We start from the raw sequence: 18873 nt of genomic DNA on the forward strand, positions 1-18873 counted from the left end.
AGCCGGCAGGGGTCGGGGCTCTCTAGGAGCGTATGGGAGGCGGGGCTCCGTATGGGGAGGAGGTGCCCTGGCTAGGAGCCTGGGGCCAGGGTAGGGGGCAGCTCCCCCATTCTGGAGGGAGGGGCAGAGCCTTGGTGAAGCCACAGGGCGGGAAGCTGCAGGGCCCAGAGCAGGGGCAGAAAATTCACGCGTCCAGCCCCGCGTGCGCTGGAGCCTCAGAGGCGGTTACTCTGCCCGTGGTTGCGGGTCCCGTCTGAAGTCCAAGGACTGAGGCCGCCACTCTTGCTTGGGGGTGTGATCTCCTCCAGACCTTCCAGAGGCTTCTAGCCTGCTTTGGACCCGAGGAACACAAGGGCGGGAGCGAGATGGGGCCTCCAGCCGCTGGGTCGGGACACGGACCTGTGCAGTGGGACACTTGGGATCTGGCAAGTGTGTCTCAGCAGGTGTTTCCATTAAATGCCGGTAAGTTCTCAGCTTCAAATTGTGGGACATACATTATGTTCAAGAGAATGTCCCCTCACAGAGGAGCTCGCCTCCCGTGGCGTGTCAGGACCACAGGCCTGAGCGCCCTCCTGTGTGTGTCACAGGCCGCGCAGGGACACTGCCCTCTGGGCTGCGGGAGGCCTTCCTGGCCCAGATGCTTCGAGGCCCCATGCTGGATGAGTTGGTGGTGTCTCCCGCTGGGGAACAGGAGGACAGTCCAGGCGAAGTCTGGCTCCAGACCCTCACCCTCACTCTCTCTGCAAGAAGGCCCCCCCTGAACTCACCCCCCACTCCCAGGACTACCTGGTCAGATGCTGGGAATCCAGAAGTAATGCAGGCCATTTCCTGCCTTTGGAGGCCGCTTGTCCTAGACCTTGACACACAGGGACCAGCCTAAGAAGAGCCATCACATGAGGTATGGGTGACTCTGTGTGGTCACAGAGGGCAAGGTCGCAGGGAGATGAGGCTTTGGGTGAGTCCCATGTTCACCGGGAGCAGAGACCGGCCTGAGCATTCAGGGCAGTGGCGAACGAAGAGAAGGAAGGCATGTCTGTCCTCCAGGGGACACAGCGGGCGCCTGACCACAGTGCGTTGTGGTCTCTGTCCTCGAAGGCCTCTGGGGGACATTGCCTAGGGGTGGGTGTCTCTGGCTGGCTGGCTGATGGATTTCACTTGCCTTCACTGGCTCCAAGATGGGCCAGTGGCCCAGGCACTCCCTGAGACTCCAAGACCTCCAGGACTGCCCGCCGCCACCCTGGGCCGTGGGTGAGGAGCTAGGTTGTCGCTGGCTCCGACCCCTCCGTCAAGTGTAGCCCCGTTGAGTGCCGGCACCCGCTCCCTGCGGTGAGTCCGTGCAGAGGGGGCGACGTGACTCACTGTTGTGTCCCGGAGCCCGAGCGCCTCCCAGAGCAGGTGTCCAGTGAGAACAAGGAAAGGAATGAGGGTAGGCAGGCGGCGCCTCCCCCTCATCCAGGAGAGCCAGGAGCCTCTGTGTGGCCAACTGGCCCCGTGGCCACAGCCCTGTTCTGGCCTCTGCGGCTGCGTGGCTCGGGGCCCGGGTCTGTGAGCCCGCCGGCCCTGTGGAGCCCGACCCCCGTCACTGGTCCCTCCTCAACCCTGTGCCGCCGGCCACTGATTGCCATGGTGACCACACTGGCCTGGCAGTCTCCATGTGACATTTTAGGTTTATTTGCTAAATCTTTAAACCTTTGGGTTTAACCCTTCCTGCCCCAAAGAGGGCTTCCCTGCCCTGTGGCCCTCCCGGAGCCCACCGGGCCCGCCTGTGTTGTCTCAGACACCGCTACTGACTTTCTGTCATGTCACCTAGAAATGTCGCTCTGTCTCGGTGCCTCAACAGGGCGCGTGCAGTGTCTGTCAGCAGGTTCAAAACCGTGGCCCTGGCAGAGCTTCAGTGACTCCAGCGGAGGCCTCTCACCAGCTCCTCCAGAAGCTTCCTTAGCTCCAGGAGCCTGACACGGAGGGGGTGTCCTCTGCCTGTGAACCCTCGTGGGGCCCTGTCTTTGTGTGGGGCTATCCGGGTAGCCTTGCCCTTCTCCAGCCCCCCTGGCCTCTGTCCAGGAAGGGAGCTAACTCTCGCCTCCGAATAGCCTCCAACCTGAGACGGGGAAGATCGCAGACAGTTCTTTGGCTCGAACATCTTAGAGTTTGAAGGGACTCCTGGTACGTCTCTTACAACTATGAACTGGCCCGACATCTAAAAGCTTTTAGGATAATTAGAGTCAGTGACCAGCCTCCGTTCCCAGTGCCAACTCCCGGTCGCCTTCTCTGAGGATGGACATCCAATTGCCCGAGGCCCCGGGGCCCAGTGCCCAGCGACACGGCACATTTCGTGTCCCTGTGGGCCTGTGTGGGCCGCCCTTGCCCAGGGTTAATCCCTCCCATTTAGTGTCATCATTGCTACTGTCATTGCTACTAGGCCCCCAAGGTTCCCTGGCCTGTGTCTTCTCCTAGCTGCCCCCATGGCTGTCCCTGCTGTGCTGGTCACTGCGTGGGACATTGTGGGGATGCCATGATTCTAAAGACAGCCAGCTCTCCGTGGATTGGGGGAGTGTCTCGTGTTCTGGATGGTTGTCATGCCGTTGGACCACCGAGAAGATTGTGAGTGTTCTAGTGTCCCCAGAAAAAAGATGGTAAAATCACCTCTGGTCGAATTCTCCAACACCCAGTCACTGGAGAAGACGAGCCGGGCCTGGTTTATCTCTGAATTAAAGAAGTCAGGACAGCTGAGTTGAGCAGGGCCCTCTTGCCCTGACCGTGGTACAGACACTGGCCTGGGGGGTGGTGGTGGGGTGCCAGGGCTGTGGTCCGTAGGCCACATCGTGAGTCTGTCCCTTCAGCACGTGGTGAACCACACGGAACACAACCTCCGACATTTTTACAGAGTGGAGCCTCGTCCGTGAGTCCCGCACACGACTGTGCAGCTCACCCCGCCGTCCACCCCCAGAGCTGGCTTTGTCTTTTCCTATGTAACCTTACGCCACCATGGCCCATGGGCGTGGGCGTCCCCCCAAGGCCCCCGCTCCTGCCAGCTTGGCGTGCGCAGACATGAACCTGCCTCCCCTGTCCCCACTCACGGCCCTGCCATGCCCTGACCCTCAGGTTAGATCGGGAAAGTGGTTTGTAATGTCATGGATGCCTGTGGTGTCCCCTCTGCTTGCTGATCTCGTGTGTGCCGGCTGTGCCCCTGTGACCGCAGGAAGGCCTCCTCACGGTGCCGGGAGGTGGGTTCTGTTACCGTCCCTGTGTGGGGGAAGCCAGCTGAGGCCTAGAGGAGAGCGACAGGCCCCGCGTTCTGTGGTGGGGAGGGGGAGGGCCGGAGCCGGGTCAGCCCTGCCCAGCCCTGTGAAGCCTCAGCGCCTCGGGGACAGAGCTCTGGCCATGGACTGTGTCTCCTGTCTCCGCTCCCACAGGGCCCAAAGGCAGCCTGGAATTTGGGCTGAGCCAGGAGGACTGTCCAAAAATGAGCACAGGTCACCATGGCAGAGCCCAGGTGGATGGTGACCAGAATAGAGCAGGCAGCAGCTCCTCGGCCGCCCCTCTAGCAGGGACCCCAGCCTCTGCTCAGCTCCACGGGTCCCCTCTGCCTGTGAGAAGCCCCTTCCTTCTAGTTTCCCTGGGGTCCTCCCCTTGGGTCCAAGGCCAGCCGCAAGAGGAGGCCGGGCATGTTGAGGACAGCAGTAGCTGTGTGACTTGGGGCCTGGCGTGCCGTCCGATGCAGCCCTGCCACGATGCAGCCTTCCTGGCTGGCTGGCCAGGCCCCTCCTGGCTCTTGTTCTTTCCTGCCCCTTCCCAGGGCTCGAGAGCCGAGGCCTGCCTGGAGTGCAGCTGGCCTTCCCCTTAGACGCTGAGCCTCGGCCTGTCGGTGGCCGGGGCTGGGGACCAGGCTTCAGTGGCTTCCTCCCCCCCCATACCTCCTTGTCCTTCTGGCTGTCCTGTGGTAAGGGTCAGTAGCCTCACCCCCTAGCCTCCCCGGTTGGACTTGCCAGGGTCTTCTCCTCCCCAGATGAAACACCCCCGACCTCCCCGGCATGGTTCGCAGCAGCCCTGCCTGCCTTGCCCCCCTGCTCCCCGCTCAGCCCACTTGGTCTGCACCTGCCAAGGCCTGCGAGCCGGTCAGTATGGAGCGCCAGGCACCTGCTTTCGTGCTCTGTCCCCGCAGCCAAGGACAGTTGGCGCCCTTGCCTTGCTTCCAGCTTGGTTGTGAGCTCGGAATCTCGTGCTTATGAAAACGCGCCTGTCGCAGAGCCGCCAGGCCACCGGCTCCGCGTCCCTGACCCCGGCTCCCACCCTTGCTTGCATAGCTGGCCTTGTGGGGGGAGCCTCGTCTTTGGTTGGCCTGCTCGGCAGCCCCCCACCTTCCTCAGCTTGTCCGTCTCGCCTGTCCAGGTCCTGTCTGTGTGCTGGGGGTCCTCCTGCGCTTGACATGATCGTTGCATCCAAACCGTGGATAGAAACCTGGGGCCAGAAACGGCATCTGGGGAGAGACTCTTCCTGTCCGTGGGTTAGAGACAGGAGGAATGGACAGACAGGAATTCAAGGATTTGCGGCTCTTTCTTGTCCCAAGCGTTTTGTGGCCTCTGCTTCGGCTGTGGCTTTGTGGCCCACCCTCCCAGAAGAAGACCTGCTCTGCATTCCCGGAGCCACACTCCCTGCCGGGGAGGAGCTGTGAGCCGTGGGGTGGCCACCGCCGCCAGTGGACCCGCCTGCCTGCAGGATAGGGTCAGCACCGCGCCGCCCCACGAGGCTTCACAACAGCATGTTTCCACGACAGTCCCGAAGCCGCTCCCGGCCCCAGCCACCGGCCCGGCGTGACTGCTGACCTGTGGTCTGCAGGCCGCAGCCCCACGCCGGCATCCGCGGCCGGCCACGCCACGGCCACCCGTTCTGACCGGGCTCAGGACGGCCGCGGTCACTGGGCTGGGCTCTGCGAGGCCGCTCCGAGGGGCTGTGTTCGGCGTCGCCTCCTCGGGCCCCTGCCCTGGCTCAGTATCCCGCCTTTGTGCAGCTGGGGCGAGGCTCCTCCTGGCCCTCTCTGGTGCCTCTTGCCGGAATGTGCTAGAAACCTTGTTGGTTTGAGAGCAAAGAGGAATGATCACCACTGTGTGTGGAACTGGGGGAGGGGGTGGGCAGGGCACTGTTTGTCTTCCTGCTGCTGTTAGAAATAGCAACCGTCGTCTGCCGCCTAGAGGCCCGGACAAAAGGTGATTACTTCATTTGATTCTGAGCTATTGAAGGTCTGTTCTGAGCGGGGCACTGCAGAGACAGCAAGGTCCCTGCCCTAAACGGGCTTGTGATCGAACGGGGAGATAAGGCTCGAGTCGCACCACCGCCTTGGCCCGAGCGCTGGGGTGACGCAGGCGGCAGGTGTGGTGGGCACGGCACGGACCCCCGGGTGCCGGGCAGGCCGGTTGGGATGGGCCTCCAGGGCTGGGCAGAGCTCCCGGGCTCAGGTAGGACGAGGGGGGCTTTAGGGAAGGAGTGTGCTCGGGCAGGCGTGGAGCAGGGAGTGGGGGACGGACGCCACACGGCCGTGGTGAGAGGGGGGGCTCGGGGACGGCGAGCAGACTGGGGACAGCCCGTCACCCGCACGTAGAGAAGCACAGCCCCGTCCACCAGAAGGGGCTCGGGGACGGCGAGCTCATCCCCAGCCACACGAGCACCGCGTTTTTTGGGTGACTGGGAGGCCTCACTCGCAATGCTGAGACCTGTGGGGATGGGAAGAGACCCCAGCCCCAAGCCAGCACCCGTGCCGACCCACAGCCCAGCACAGGTCAGAGGAAGTGGTGACGGGTCTCCCTCCTTGGGAGGGCATTAGGGAGACAGAGGCAGATCCCCGGCACCCTCCGGCTCCCCAGTGAGAGCCCTGGGAAGCACATCTGCCGGCCCCAGGGTCCCCCCGGCAGCTCAGGACCTCACTGGGAGTCAGGGCCTCTCGGAGCCTGTGCCGTCGGATCCTTGCAGATGTGGTGCGGGAACGGAGCAGGTGAGACTTTACCAGAGGCTCAAGGGTTTTACAGTTTTGCTCTTCCCTGAGAATACACTGTTCCATGCGGCCTGGAGACCGAGTGGCCCAAGGCAGGGCGTCTGCATCCTTGTGTTGTCCGCGGGACTCCAACTATAGGCTTGGGGATGCGTGCTGGCCACAAGGCCGGCCACAAGGCCACTCTCCCACAGCGTGGCGGGTTGGGCTCCTTTCCGCGTGGGGTCAGTGACCTCACCCAGCCTGGTGCGGGGGTTTCTCAGTTTGTCAGGGACGGCTTGTCCAGAGCCGCTGCTGTGGGCAAGGACCACCCGGGGCCCTGCTGCCGTGGCTCCTGCCGCTGGGGCTGGCTGCCAGGACACAGGCTTCCTTTCCTTCCTCCCCTCTGAGCTCCTGTGGGCACTGTCCACACCTGCCTACTTCCGGTGCCGCCCTGTCCTGCGGCTCTACTGGCTGGTGCGCTCCAGCCTTGCCCCCCCCCCCCCCCCGTCCCATCTGAGCACGTGGTGTCTGTCGCCATGGGCTGGCTTCGTGCGTGTGGCTTTCAAGTCGAACTGACAGGGCTGAGCTGTGCAGCCAGCCCTGCCTGGCTCTGGAAACAGGACCAGGGGGACGCTGAGGGCAGGGTCACGCAGCAGAGGACATTCTGATCTGGGTGTCCCTTCAGGGTAAACGTAGTTCCCGGGGCCGGTGCCACATTCCCGTGTGGTGGGAGCTGTCTGGGTGGCGGCGCGGGTTTGCGTGGTCTGTCACCTGCCCAGGCGGCGTGGGGGCCACAGAGAGCCCGAGGCGTCTGACCGTCGCACAGGTGCTAGGAAGCTGCTTGCCCGGTCTCCCAAGGACAGGCCAGGCCCCCCGCCTGCTCAGGGCTGATGCATCCCGCTCTGGAGCTGGGGTGCGGAGAGGGGGCAGCCCCCCAGAGGATGGCCACAGGAGACGTGGTGACGGCAGCTAACTGTTCCCAGGCCGTGTTTGCACACCTCATCTCGTTTAACCTTGATACGGCCTCGGGCTTCTCCGTGCACAGCTGCTGTCTGTCTCCTGAAGCTGCTGGGACAAATTATTATTCATTTAGTGGCTGAAAACAACACACATTTATTGTCACAAGGTTCTGGAGGTCCGGAGTCCTGAATGGGTCTCATAGGTTCTGGGGATTAGGATGTGGGAACATATTCATAGGTTCTGGGGGTTAGGATGTGGGAACATATTCATAGGTTCTGGGGGTTAGGATGTGGGCGTCCAGGGGGCCACTGTCCCCCCAACTTGCAGATGAGGACTCTGCGTTAGATGGCCCGTCCCTAGTCGCGAGCCTGGAGTTGCGTCTGCAGCCACACGGCCTGAGACCCGCCAGCTCTCACCGAGGTGCCCCAGAAAACCAGGAGCAACTCATTCCCCCAGGACGGGCCTGAATGGTGGGGGTGGGGGCGATGGAGGGAGTTTAACCGGTTGGCATCTACACACGGCACGGATCCCAGCAGGACAGCCGCTGCTCTGGCGAGTCACCCATGCAGGCTCTGGACCAGGGGTCCTCACGTTTGGCTGGATCACTCAGCAATCACCCTTTACTTAATTTTATTTTTTTGTAAGGATTTATTTATCTAGAGCGAGGCTGTGCGAAGGAGGGAGAGAAAATCCCAAGCAGACCCCCCTTGAGCGGGGAGACCCATATGGGGCCTGACCCTATGACCCTATGACCTATGACCACGGAGGTCCGTGGAAACCCAGAGGCCGGGGCTTCAGCTCCCGAGCCATCCGGGTACCTCAAGCACCACCTTTACAACAGCGCTGCAGCCCACATCCCTCCGAGACCTAATTGCTCCCGGGCGGCACTGGGCATAGGCTTCCCGGGCTGCACAGGGGATTCTATTTTTTATTTTTTAAAGATTTTTAATTTTTTCATTCGAACAGAGACAGGGATAGAGAGAGGCAGAAGGAGAAGCAGATTCCTCGCTGAGCTGGGAGCCCGACAGGGGGCTCAACCCCGGATCTTCGGGATCATAACCTGAGCCAAAGGCAGACGCTTGGTGGCTGAGCCCCCAGGTCCCCCTCCAGGTGACTCTAGACGGAGCAGGATGTGGGTCGCGGCTCCGAGCCGGTCCATGGCCTGCCTGCACCACAGCCGCAGTCTCATGACTGTGGGGACAGTCCGTCTTGCCCCAGACTGAGCTCATGGCCCTTGTCCTGTGTGGCCGTGTCTCCCGCTTTCCCCCTCAGAAATGGCCATGCACGGAGGCCCCCGGAGTGGGCCTGTTTGCCTCCTGCACCTGTCGGACCCTTGTCAGGGCTGTCCACGGGGCTGACTTGTATTAATTTCCCCTTTGCATGTTTTATTTCTCTGAAGGGTTTCTCCTAGAAAATACAATAAGCTGGTTTTTGAGACGTCCTCACTGATGTGGAAATTTGGACTTTGAAGCCGACAGCCAGGAAAGAATTCTTGAGACGTCTTTGGTGCAGAAAGGTGGTTTTATTGAAGCAGGGGGACAGGCCCGTGGACGGACGAGCTGCGCCGGGGCCGTGAGGAGCGGCCCGTTATGTACTTCCCAGCTGGGAAGGGCTTAGGGAGACGGTCCGCCTCCCGCGGGTTTCCAGGATGCCGAGGGGCGGGCTCTTGTCGGGAAAGGCCATTTATTACTGTTCAGTGAAACTCAGTCGTGAGGTCCCTCAGATGGGTCTCCGTGGGTCCTGTGCTCGGAGGAGGAATTGCCACGTGTATCTCGGCAGTCGGGGCGGGGGAGGGACGCGGGGGCGGGGAGCGGTAGCGGAGTTTCCAGAGGAATCTCGGGTATGTTGCCGCGGACGTAAGGGTCCGGGCAGTTGGGCTAAGGTTGCCTTTGCCCTCAGCAAAGTCCAGCACAAGGCAGCGGAGTCCCTGGAGGAAGGTCACTCTGCCTGTTTCACAGCCTTGGCGGCGGGCGCTGAGATTTTCTGTCCCGCCTGCTCGGGGGGAGAGGCAGCGTGTGGGGTCTGACTGCATTCGGGCTCCGGAGCCCGGCCGGGGCGTGGGTCCCAGCGTGCCAGCTCCTGCCTGTGACCTTGGGGTGAGGGGCCGCCTCTCTCGGCGGCCTCACCTTCGGGACAGGGACCGTCACGGTGCCCGGGGGGTGGGGCCGCTGGGACCGTGGAAGCAGGATGAGGGCGTCGGGCGCCCGGCAGGACGATGAGTCTCGCTCGCATCCCTCCTCTCGGCGGAGCGCCGCTGGACTCCCCACTCCCAGTTGCCTCCTCGGTGCCTGGACGGGGCCGGGGCCGGTGGACTCCCCGCCCCGAACAGCGCGTGGTCTCGGGAGGGAGTGAGGGGTGCTGAGGCGGGGAAGGGGGGACACGTGGGCACCTAAGCGCAGCATGGTTCGGCTCTGGACCCAGAACTCTCCTGGGGTCATGAAGAGGGGGACGCCCGTGCCGTGGGGACCCAGGGACCGTGGAGGAGAAGGTGTGTCCCGAAGCGCAAATGAAACCCTAACTGGTTCCCCATCCGCTTGCCGGGCGCATTCTGCAGCGGTGGGTTCGGGAAAGTGGGCTGCACCTGCTGCCGCTGGAGTCCGGGGCCTCCACTGGGCAAGGGGCAGTTGCAGCAAAGAGCAGGCAGGGCAGTGGCCCGTGGCGCCGCCGGGGACAGGGACGGCCACGCCCGTGGCGCGTTCGGTGGCAGTGAGGTTCCTGGGAGGCTGCTTGAGGGAGGTGTCCCTCTGTCCCCCCTGACCCCGTGGACCCCGTGCTTGGCGTCAGCCCACACAGCCAGCAGCGGCAGCACATCTGCCAGCTGTGGGAGCAGCTGCTGCCGCTGCTGGCCGTGCTCGCCGCTGGCGTGCTTCCCAGCCCGCTGGCTCGGACACGTCTAACAGGACTCAACACCGCTTGGGTTCAAGCTGTGAAACGCGCCCTGAGAAGGAAGCGGCTGTCGGCCCCGGAGGCCGGGGGTCGGGAGGACGCTCGATGGGGCTGCGGGTCTCCTGGTCTTGAAGAAAATCCACTGTGTGTGGAGGGACAAGAGCAGGTGCGGTGCTTCCGAGGGCCATTGTGGGAACCAATAAAGACGGCAGGTTGCTCCCAACGTGACAGGCGTCACGTCTGACCTGCAGCTCCCAGGGTCTTGCTGTCAGAAACGTCCAGATGCCTGACTGTTCACCTGCAGCCCTGACCTGGCCTGTCGCCACACGCCGGCAGGTCCTGGGCCTGTTTGCCGTCCCCAGCCTCCAGCCCCGCACTGTGCCTGGCAGGTGCACACTGATGTCCCCTCTTCTTCTGGCCAGAGCCTCTGGGAGTCTGCGCAGGGAAGGGGAGCCCCAGGGCACTTCAGAACAAGGTCACAGGGCCCCTCCTGAGACCAAGGCCCAGTCCCACAGCTGGGGCCAAGGCGGGGCGACCCCGGGCTCCGTCCCCCCCGGTGAGGCGTCCTTGGTGTGGCCCCGGCGAGCCTAGCGGCTCCGCACCTGCCATGTGCAGCAGGCGGGGCCCTCGCAGACGGGGGCAGGCTCTCCTGACCGGCAGCGGCAGCGGGGTTGCTGCCAGGAGGGAGGCCGCCTCCCCGTCTCGGCGGGACCAGCAGAAGAGGAAGCAGCAGGGATGGTGGGGCTGTGGCTGGAGTCCTCCCGCGGGCGCGCGGGCACGGGGCAGAACGGGATTCCTCAGGTCAGATCAGAGGCCCGGCTCTGGCTGGAGGGCTTCCGGCGGTTTTCTCTGTCACCACTCAGGGGCTGTCTTGCCTCCTGGGCTGGGGTTACAAGTACTCGTCTCCTGGAAGTACCTTTGGTGACGTCTAGTGAAGCCCCTTCCCCAAGCCTGGACGGCGGGCCCTGTGGCCACTCACCACAGACTGGCTCTTACCGCCCGGTCCCCGTGATTACGAGCCCACCTCCCAGCCAGAGCGAGGCCCCCACCCCTGTGGCAACCGGGCCAGGCCGGGCTGAGCAGCCGGTGGCTCGGGAGGCGCAGGCGGGAGGCCAGGTTGGATGCTCTGGGGGGCCCTGGCCCAGCCTGTGACAGGAGCGCGGCCAAGGCTGTCGGCTCGGCCCAGCAGTGCCCGCAGGCGGCTGGGCAGGTGCGGTCCCCGAAGCGGCGAGGGGCAGGGGCAAAGGCTGGGCTCTGCTCTACTCCCTGCTCTGAAGGGAGCCCCCCCGCCCCCCGCAGAGGCTGCCCTGGGGCAGAGGGCTTAGGTCACACCTCCTCATGCAGTGGGGGAGCATCATCTGGGCTTCGCTCCAGGGAGCCTCCCCCTCGGGTCCTGCGTGGGGTGGGGGGCTGGAGCCGCTGTGCGTCCGGCGCCCCCCCGGCCCCCGCGTTTGCTCCGGTGCGTTCGCAGGCAAGTGCACTTAAAAATAAGTCACGGAAGGGACATTTGTTTGAAGTGTGAGAGATGTCCCTCAGAAAGCGGTTTTGTTCTCCCGTATAGAAGACAAGAAATAGCTCCCTGGTCAAAGGACGTTTCTGGTCAGCTCTGCGTTCCGGGGCGGGCACCGCGCCCTCCGTCCTTTCGGCTGGGCCCGGGAGAGGAATGACTGAGCTCTCCAGAGCCCCCCGGGCCAGGCTTTCTCATTGGTCCATTTCCCTCCCGTGAATGGGCCCCCCAGAAGCCACACAGAGATTGCCCGTAGTGTCGTGGGCAGAACAGAATGGAAAGTGGCTCTGGGGGTGTCTCGGGATGGTAAGTGCTCCGTGCTGACACTTCGTTTCAGGACACAAAGCCCCCCCCCCCGGGGGGGGTCTTCCCGCCCCTCATCCTGGATTCGCCCAGAGTCTCCAGCAAGGGAGGCTGAGCCCTCCTGCCAGCTTGGGGGACACAGTCCGTGTAGCAAGTGTCTCTGGGGGAGGCCTGGCATCTAGGGAAGGAGTTCCTGCTTCCTGGGCCCGGGGAGACTCCTGCTCCCACTGCCCAGCCCCAGAGTTGATGCCCGGGAGGGGGTGCCCGCGCTGGTCCGGGAAGGGCTTTCCCGGGGGCTCCTGCATCCTGACCGGTTGTGACAAGCCCAACCCGAGCTCACCCTGTGAGCTCACATCAAACCTTAGCGTTGGCCTCCAGGTGAGGGTTTGGGCCAGAAAAGGGCCCAAACCAGCGCTGGCTCCCCTGTCCGGGCCCTGGGGTAGAGCCGGGCTCTGTGAGGACAGGGAGGCCACCACATGCGCCAGCATCGGCAGGGGCCTGGCCCCGTGGGGATCCGATGGGCACTGACCTACAGGGAGCCGGAGGCTGGATGGAAGCAGCGCTCACCGCTGCTTCTCCAGCAGGGCTGTGGCCTGGTCTGCTGGGCAGGCTCAGGAGCACCCGGAGAGACAGGCTTTCCTCTTATTTCAGAGTGAGCTGGGTGGGCGGCTCTGTAAGAGCGCAGCCGATGGTCTGGTTGGGGGTGCAGACCCCAGATACCCCCGCACTCGGAGCCAGTTCAAATCCAGCTGCACAGGGTTTCTGGGGCCCTTCCCGGGGGTCCTGCCCTCGACTGCCTGCGGCAGGTCGGGAGAGGCTTGCTGTCAGCCCTGGGCTCCCTGTCCCCAGGGCACCTGGGTGCTCCGGAGGGGCCCCGGGGGCTCGCCCGTCCCTCCTCTGACCCGCTGGTCCACAGGGGCTGTCCACATTGGGGCCTGACCAGGATGGGACAAATGCCTGGCCCCACTGGGCATTCACCCAGGGAGGAGCAGTGACCTTGAGCCTTTGACCCTGTCTCAGAACGGGCCAGGCCGTCTGCTGACCGAGCTCAGACGGGAGAGCCCTCGTCTCTTCCCATCCCCATTGGATGGGACTCAGCTGCCCCCATGGGCGGAGTCCACGGGCGCCCTGTGTGTGTGTGAGACCGCAGGCTAGTGGGACAGAGACACTGGCTCCGGGGCTCACGGACTTCAGCACCCCGTCTGCTCGGCCTTGGGGAGTTGAGGGGGCGGGGAGGGGGACCCCGGGGTTTGCGCTCAGGCTCTGCCCCTTCCTACCTCAATGGCCTCAGGCTCCTTGGACCCCCACTCCGGCACCTCCCCCGCGGGCCCCTCCCCCTCTCCCTCGCGGGGCCTGGGGCTGGAGCTGCTGGCCCCTGGAAGGTGTGCAGGCAGGTCCCACTCCCGGACTGGCCGAGGCTTCGTGCCTTGATTTTCACTTGGAGTGAACCCTGAGGACCAGGCAGGAGGCTGGCGGCTGGCGGCTGGCCCACCGCGGTCTTCAGCCGAGCCGGGGAGGCGTCCTGGCAAAGGCTTGGCCTTAGTTCCTGCTCTGTCGCTCGCTGCTCCTGGGGATCGCCAGTGCCCCCCGTCTGGGAATGGGGCAGTGACACCCCCAGCTGGATCCTTGCCGGCTTGTTTCCTCCCTCCCCCTCCCCCTCCCCCTCCCCCCTCCCCACTTCCTCAGCTCCTCCCTTCCTTCCTGGGTTTTCTAGCCACTTCCAAGCTGGTAAGACTCTGCCAGGCCTGATGCCAGGTGGCCAGGCCGATGGGGCAGGGGAGTGGGTCTGGGGGCGGCTGCTAGCTGTTCACACGCCCACCTCCCCCGCCATAGCGGTACTTGGGCCTCCTGCGTCTCTTGCACGGTGGTTGTGGAGCTGAGGGTCACATGTAGGCTCCGGTACCGGCGTGGCTTTTTCCCGTGGTCCTGTCTGGCCCAGAGTCCATGCAGAGCCAGAGAATCCTGGAGAGGGCCTCAGCGGCCGTCTTCTGATCACCCTCCTCGCCGAACGGGGGAGACTGAGGCCTCTGGGGGAGGCCACTCACCCAAGTCCACACAGTGAGATACAGATTTGTTCCAGGCCAGACCTGGGTTTCTGCTCCAAATGCTCAGCCGTCTGGGTGTCCTGGTTTCCTGGTGTCCAGGAGTCCAGATGTCCAGGTGTCTGGGTGTCCAGGTACCCAGGTGTCCAGGTGTCCAGGGCCTCAGGGTGTCTGGGCGTCTGGGTTGGACTGACCACCATGCCCTTGGCCCCCGCCACAAGCTGGCCCTGTGCCCTGTTCAGGTCACTCAGCACAGATGTAAAGGACGCTGCTCATTTCTGGGCACTGGGGCTACAGCCGTGACATGACAGATCCCAGAGCTTCCGGCCGGAGGGGAGGGACAGGGACAGGCTCTCGTGTGAGTCAGGTGAGCCACTGCAAATTCCCACGAGGACAGTGGACAGAACTGGGCAGTGATGGGTGGCGTCAGGGTGGGCGCCCCGGAGAACCTTTCCCGGGCCCGGCCGTGCTGCTGCTCCGGAGCCTGAGGCTCGGAGTCTCCAGATCACACAGCTGGTTCCTAGAGGAGCCGGACTGGCGCCCTGCTCGGCCAGGCTCCAGGGTCCCACTTCTCCCCATCCCCGTCCTCAACAGTCCCGGGAATCAGCACGACCCTGCCCCAGCGTGCATGGTCACGTGGTGACCATCGGAGCACTGAGAGTCCCCACGGCGAAGCCGTCTCTGCCTCCTGTCCTCGGGGAAGGGGTGAGGTGGGCACGCCGGGGCCTCTCTTCCTCCTCTCGGGACTGGTCCCAGGGGTTGGGGGTGGCCCCGTCCGAAGAGCAGCTGCTCGGGGCCACCCTGGGCTCCTCAGGAAGTGGAGTGGTTCGCGGGGCCATGCACGGCGGGATGACACGCCGGACCCCGACTCCCAGTGGCTGTTGCCATTTCCCGGTTCGGTCACTGTTTGGGCTCCTCCGGCTTCATGTGTAAAGCGTTTTCGTTCATCACGGAAGCCAGCCACAGTCAGAGGAGCCGCAGCCGCCCTCCGCATGCCCCCACGTCCCGCCCTTGTTGACGGGCGTCGGGAGCAGGTGCACGCCCGGCGGTCAGCATGGCATCCGCGGACCCGAGGGCCGCATTCCCCGCCTTCCCGGCGCCCAGCCTCAGCCGCTGGGGAGCCCACCGCTTTACGGACATGATGGTTCCTGAAACACGACTCTCTCCCACACAGCCAGTGTGTCCCTCGCTCCCAGGGAGCCTTTGTGGACGGGAGGACCGTAGTCCGGGCGCACACGCCCCTCAGGGTTTCGCTCCGGTGGGAGTTCTGTCAAACACCTCTGTGTGCACGAGCGTGCTGCCCAGGGTTGGCGCGGGGCCGGCAGGCGGGGGACAGAGACGTGGGGGAGGCCAGCTCTGCCCTCCGCCTGCCCGCACACGGGGGAGGGACGATGCTTGACTGTGATTCAGGGGGATGGACAGACGGTGAAGAGCCCTGGAGACCAGAATTCAGGTTTGGGGGGAAGAGCCAAGAATTTGGGTACGAGGCAGAGACCCGTGGGCCCTTGAGAGTTTGGTTGCTGTCTGGTGTTGCCGAGCGTGTATCTCCTGGGACAGGTCACCTCTCGCTGCGGCATTCACGGTCCCACCTCCCCACACCGGCCTCACGCGGCTTGTTCGGGGAGTCTCTGGCCGGCCCCCCACCTCCTGGCCCTCCCTCAGGGCCTCACCCCACCTCCGGTGCTGCTGAGGAATCCAAGAGACACACACGCCTGTCCTTGTCTGAACCTCCAGCTCCGTCCTGCAGCGAGGCGTCCGCTCCCCCCCAGGTCCGACGTTGCACCTGTGCTGGCGCCCAGCCCCCAGCTCCCTGCACCTGCCTCCAGGCCTTGGCTCGGGCCACCCCTCCCCACCATTGCCCCCTGTAGCTCCCACTCCAGCCTCCCCTGTCCAGGCGGAGAGCCCCCCAGCCTGGTGCACACAGAGCTACCTCGGGGATAATGGACTCCTTGTTCGTGTGACGGTTATCTCCGGGGGGCTCTTGGGGCTCTCCGGGGGGCTCTTGGGGCTCTCCAGGCTCCCGCATCCCTGAACCCACCCCCGCCATGCCTTATCCAGCGGATGAGAGAATTATCTACCACCTGCACGGTCCTTCGACGTCAGCTGGGGAGGTCCCGACGCTGAGCCCCAACCTCAGAGAAGCTCTTTATAGTGTGGCCAGCGGGCAGGGCTGCGTCGCTGTCCCTGGAGCGGGACCCAGCTGTGCGCTCTTTCTTACGTGTTCTTGTGCATTCAGAAAGGGCTTTCTGTCGGGTGCTCAGCCTGAGGCAGCCAGGATCCTTCTCGGAGGTCAGTTGAGTGGATGAGACCCGCACAGGGAGGGCCGGGGCCTCCAGATCACGGAGGTGCCCTGATGTCCGAGCCTCTGTGACCAGCAGCTGCATGGAGGGGCCCTGACCCACAGGGAGCCTGCGGAGAGGGAGGGCCGACCCTGCGGGCCCGCAGGCCCCGAGCAGACAGATGACAGGTCCTCATCTGCACAACAGAGAGCCCAGAGCAGAACCGGGGCTCTGTCTGCAGCTCTGGGGACAAGGCCTCCTGTACATCCTTGGTGGGCAGCAGCGGGCCCCCCAGGGCTGAGCTGGGGGTCAGGTGCAGGCTGGCCTGGTAACTGGGGTCTCTGGCAGCCCCTGAGTGAGGCAGCGAAGTCACTGCTCTGGGCCATCTTACGGGTAATTTATGCGGGAATTTTGTCTTCTCCTGTGCCCCACCCCAAACATCTTGGGTCATGGTTCCCAAGCTCTTGAATAAGTTACGAGACTTAATACTGATTCGATGCTTCCTTTCTTCGTTATAAGGATCGTTCAGGACTCACTGAAACTGCGGGCTTTAGCAGCTACCATTAATGGTAATCCTTCCCTGTGGCTTATGCCTTTCAAACGGGGTCTGTCGGCTGCCGTCCTCCCGGGCTGCCTTTCTGGTCCCACGCCCCCACAGGCCTCCCCCGCACTCCGCGTGTGAACTTGGTTGCGTCACCCCTCTAAGGAGCAGGCGCCCGGCCCTCTGGCCGTGGGGCAGGTGCACGGTTACCCAGGCCCGGGCCTCAGCTGTGGGCGGAGGCAGTGAGGCCCTTGCCAGCCGGAAGAGCTCCGCGGTTTTGCAGCTCCGCTCCCCGTTCCCTGGTTTGCATGTCTGCCACCTCGCTTGGCACGTGGTTCACTGCGGTGTTTAAACAGCCCTAGTTTCCGGATTGAACTGTCCGTACCCCCTTGGAACAGGCAGACCAGCTTCAAGATGCTCTAGCCGAGTGCGTTCCTGTGTGGGGTGGTTTGGGGTTGGGGCCTCCTGCTCCTTCGGCAGAGCCAAGGGCCCGCTCGGGAACTGCCCTTGACCTGGCTGGCACGCAGGAGGTGAGGACGTCTCCGGAGACGTGCCGCAGGAGGGGACTGTGCACAGAGGCTTTCAGTCTTGCCAACATCTTCAGGGACAGAAATGCCTCACAACTTCCCCTGGATCAGAGGCGAGGAAAGGTCCCTCCGTCCGAACAGACTGCAAAGGACTTTCTTTCCCAGGTGGACGGGTCAGGATTCTATTTAGAAAATCCTCTTCTGGGGGGAGTTTCTCTGATGCGCTTCCCTCCCCTCCCGCAGCAAGGTTTGGCCATCTCTGGAGCCAGAATCGCTCTTGCCGTAGTGAGAGCCTCTTAGGGACCAGTTACGCTGGAATAAAGGATGGTTATAACAAAACATGCAAATTTCCTTTCCTTTTGAAGAGAGCTGGGTCTCCTGGATGTCACCAGAGTAAGCTCATCTGTTGGTTATTGTGGTTCTGGGATTGTCATCGGGAAGGACGCTTGCAGGGTTCCCTGTGAAACTCTTCCGTGCTCCGTGTGGGGAGGGCAGGTCCTGCCGGTTTCCTGCGGAACATTCTGGTTCCTATTGTTAGCCTGTGTTTATAGACGGGCTCCACGAAGAGCCCCCTCCTCCTGCGGCTGGATGAAAGGCCATTTCACGCAACAGCCCGGTAAGGGAGAAGGGTCCGGCTCCAGAGGCAGGGCTGACCCTGGCAGAGGGGCCCCCGGTAGCTACACCGGGGAGCTCCCTTTCCGGATCCCCAGAGTGGAGACAGGACTTTTGCTCCTCTGCCCATGGCCCTCGTCGGGCGGCCACGGCCCTGCGTGGCTTCCTTCTGCTGCCGCTTGGAGGTCCCTGCGATCCTGTCCCCTGCGCCCCCTGCCCCCCACCCCGGCCCCGCGGAACGGTGCTTTCACAGACGGGGTGCTCTTAGCCGGGCTGGTGGTTTTCCGAGGCACTGGCACGGTGCCCGGAGGAGTGCGAGTCCTGCAGCAGGTCTGTCCCTCCTGCTGGGTTCCCGCAAACAGCAGAGCAGTTTGAAAACCCTCAGGTAGCTTGTAACCATTCGTCTGGCCATGGGGGACACAACTGCCACAAACCCGTGTGCGTTAAGCCACGGGAGAGGCTCACTTCCCTCTCAAGCTACTTGCAAACGCCCGGTCCGAGCGCCGGCTGCTTCTGGACCGTCCCGGGAAGGACGGGCATCCGCTGTCCCTCCGGCCTAATCCGTCAGGCCGCCTCCCCCGGGCCCAGGGCTTCGGTTCTGTCTTGACGCCTGGGGTGGCTGTTTCCTCAGCAGGGTGGGGGCTTCTGGAAGAGCCAGCACCCCCCCCCCGAGGCCACGGGCAGACGGCTGGGGAGCCCCCCTCACACCTGCCACAGGAAGGGACAGACACGACCCCCTCTGCCCGGACTCTCTTTAAAGTTGCAATAAAATACGCGACAGGACATCCACCGTGTTGCCCACTTCAAGGGCTCACGTCAGGGCACCCAACACACTCCCGCCGTCGGCCTCCAGAACCTGTCGCCACACGGGCCTGAAACCCCGTCCCGCCGGGCCTGGACCCTCTGTCCCTCCTGCCCCCGCCCTGCGGCCGCCCCTGCTCTGTCTCTGCGGGGCTGGCGACGCGACGGGCCTCCTGCATCACGCGGGCTCCTCCTGACGGTGATGGGTTATTTCGGGCGCTGTGACGTCCTCGACGCTCGTGCCTGTTGCAGCGAAGCTAGAAGGTGCCTCCTCCTCAGGCGATGGTCCCGCGGCGACCTCTGCCGCACTCTGCGGCTCCTGTCACCCCTGGGTAATGGCACTGGGGCGACTGTTTCCGCCTTCGGTGATGGTGACTAAGACCGGGGCACAGGGAGCCCAGGGGTGCAAACCCCTCTGAGATTCTGCTTTCCAGACGGGGCGTCCCTCAC

General features: G+C 63.9%; 1 protein-coding gene across 2 annotated transcripts in view; it reads left to right on the forward strand.

Annotated features, from left to right (window-relative positions):
* KCNN3 (potassium calcium-activated channel subfamily N member 3) overlaps positions 1-18873 on the forward strand; it is a 123567-nt gene that overhangs the window by 38404 nt on the left and 66290 nt on the right. Inside the window, exon 1 of one of the 2 annotated variants that reach the window (XM_045086843.1) lies at positions 13343-17626. The exons of the other annotated variant lie outside the window; for it this stretch is intronic. The gene's annotated coding sequence lies outside the window, so the exon portion shown is untranslated. Of the gene's footprint in view, positions 1-13342; positions 17627-18873 lie in introns of those variants that run through there. 2 annotated transcript variants of the gene reach the window in all.

This window comes from Mustela putorius, unplaced genomic scaffold, assembly GCF_011764305.1.
Source record: "Mustela putorius furo isolate JIRA1106 unplaced genomic scaffold, ASM1176430v1.1 tig00000997_pilon_pilon_pilon, whole genome shotgun sequence".
Taxonomy (NCBI): Eukaryota; Metazoa; Chordata; class Mammalia; order Carnivora; family Mustelidae; genus Mustela; species Mustela putorius.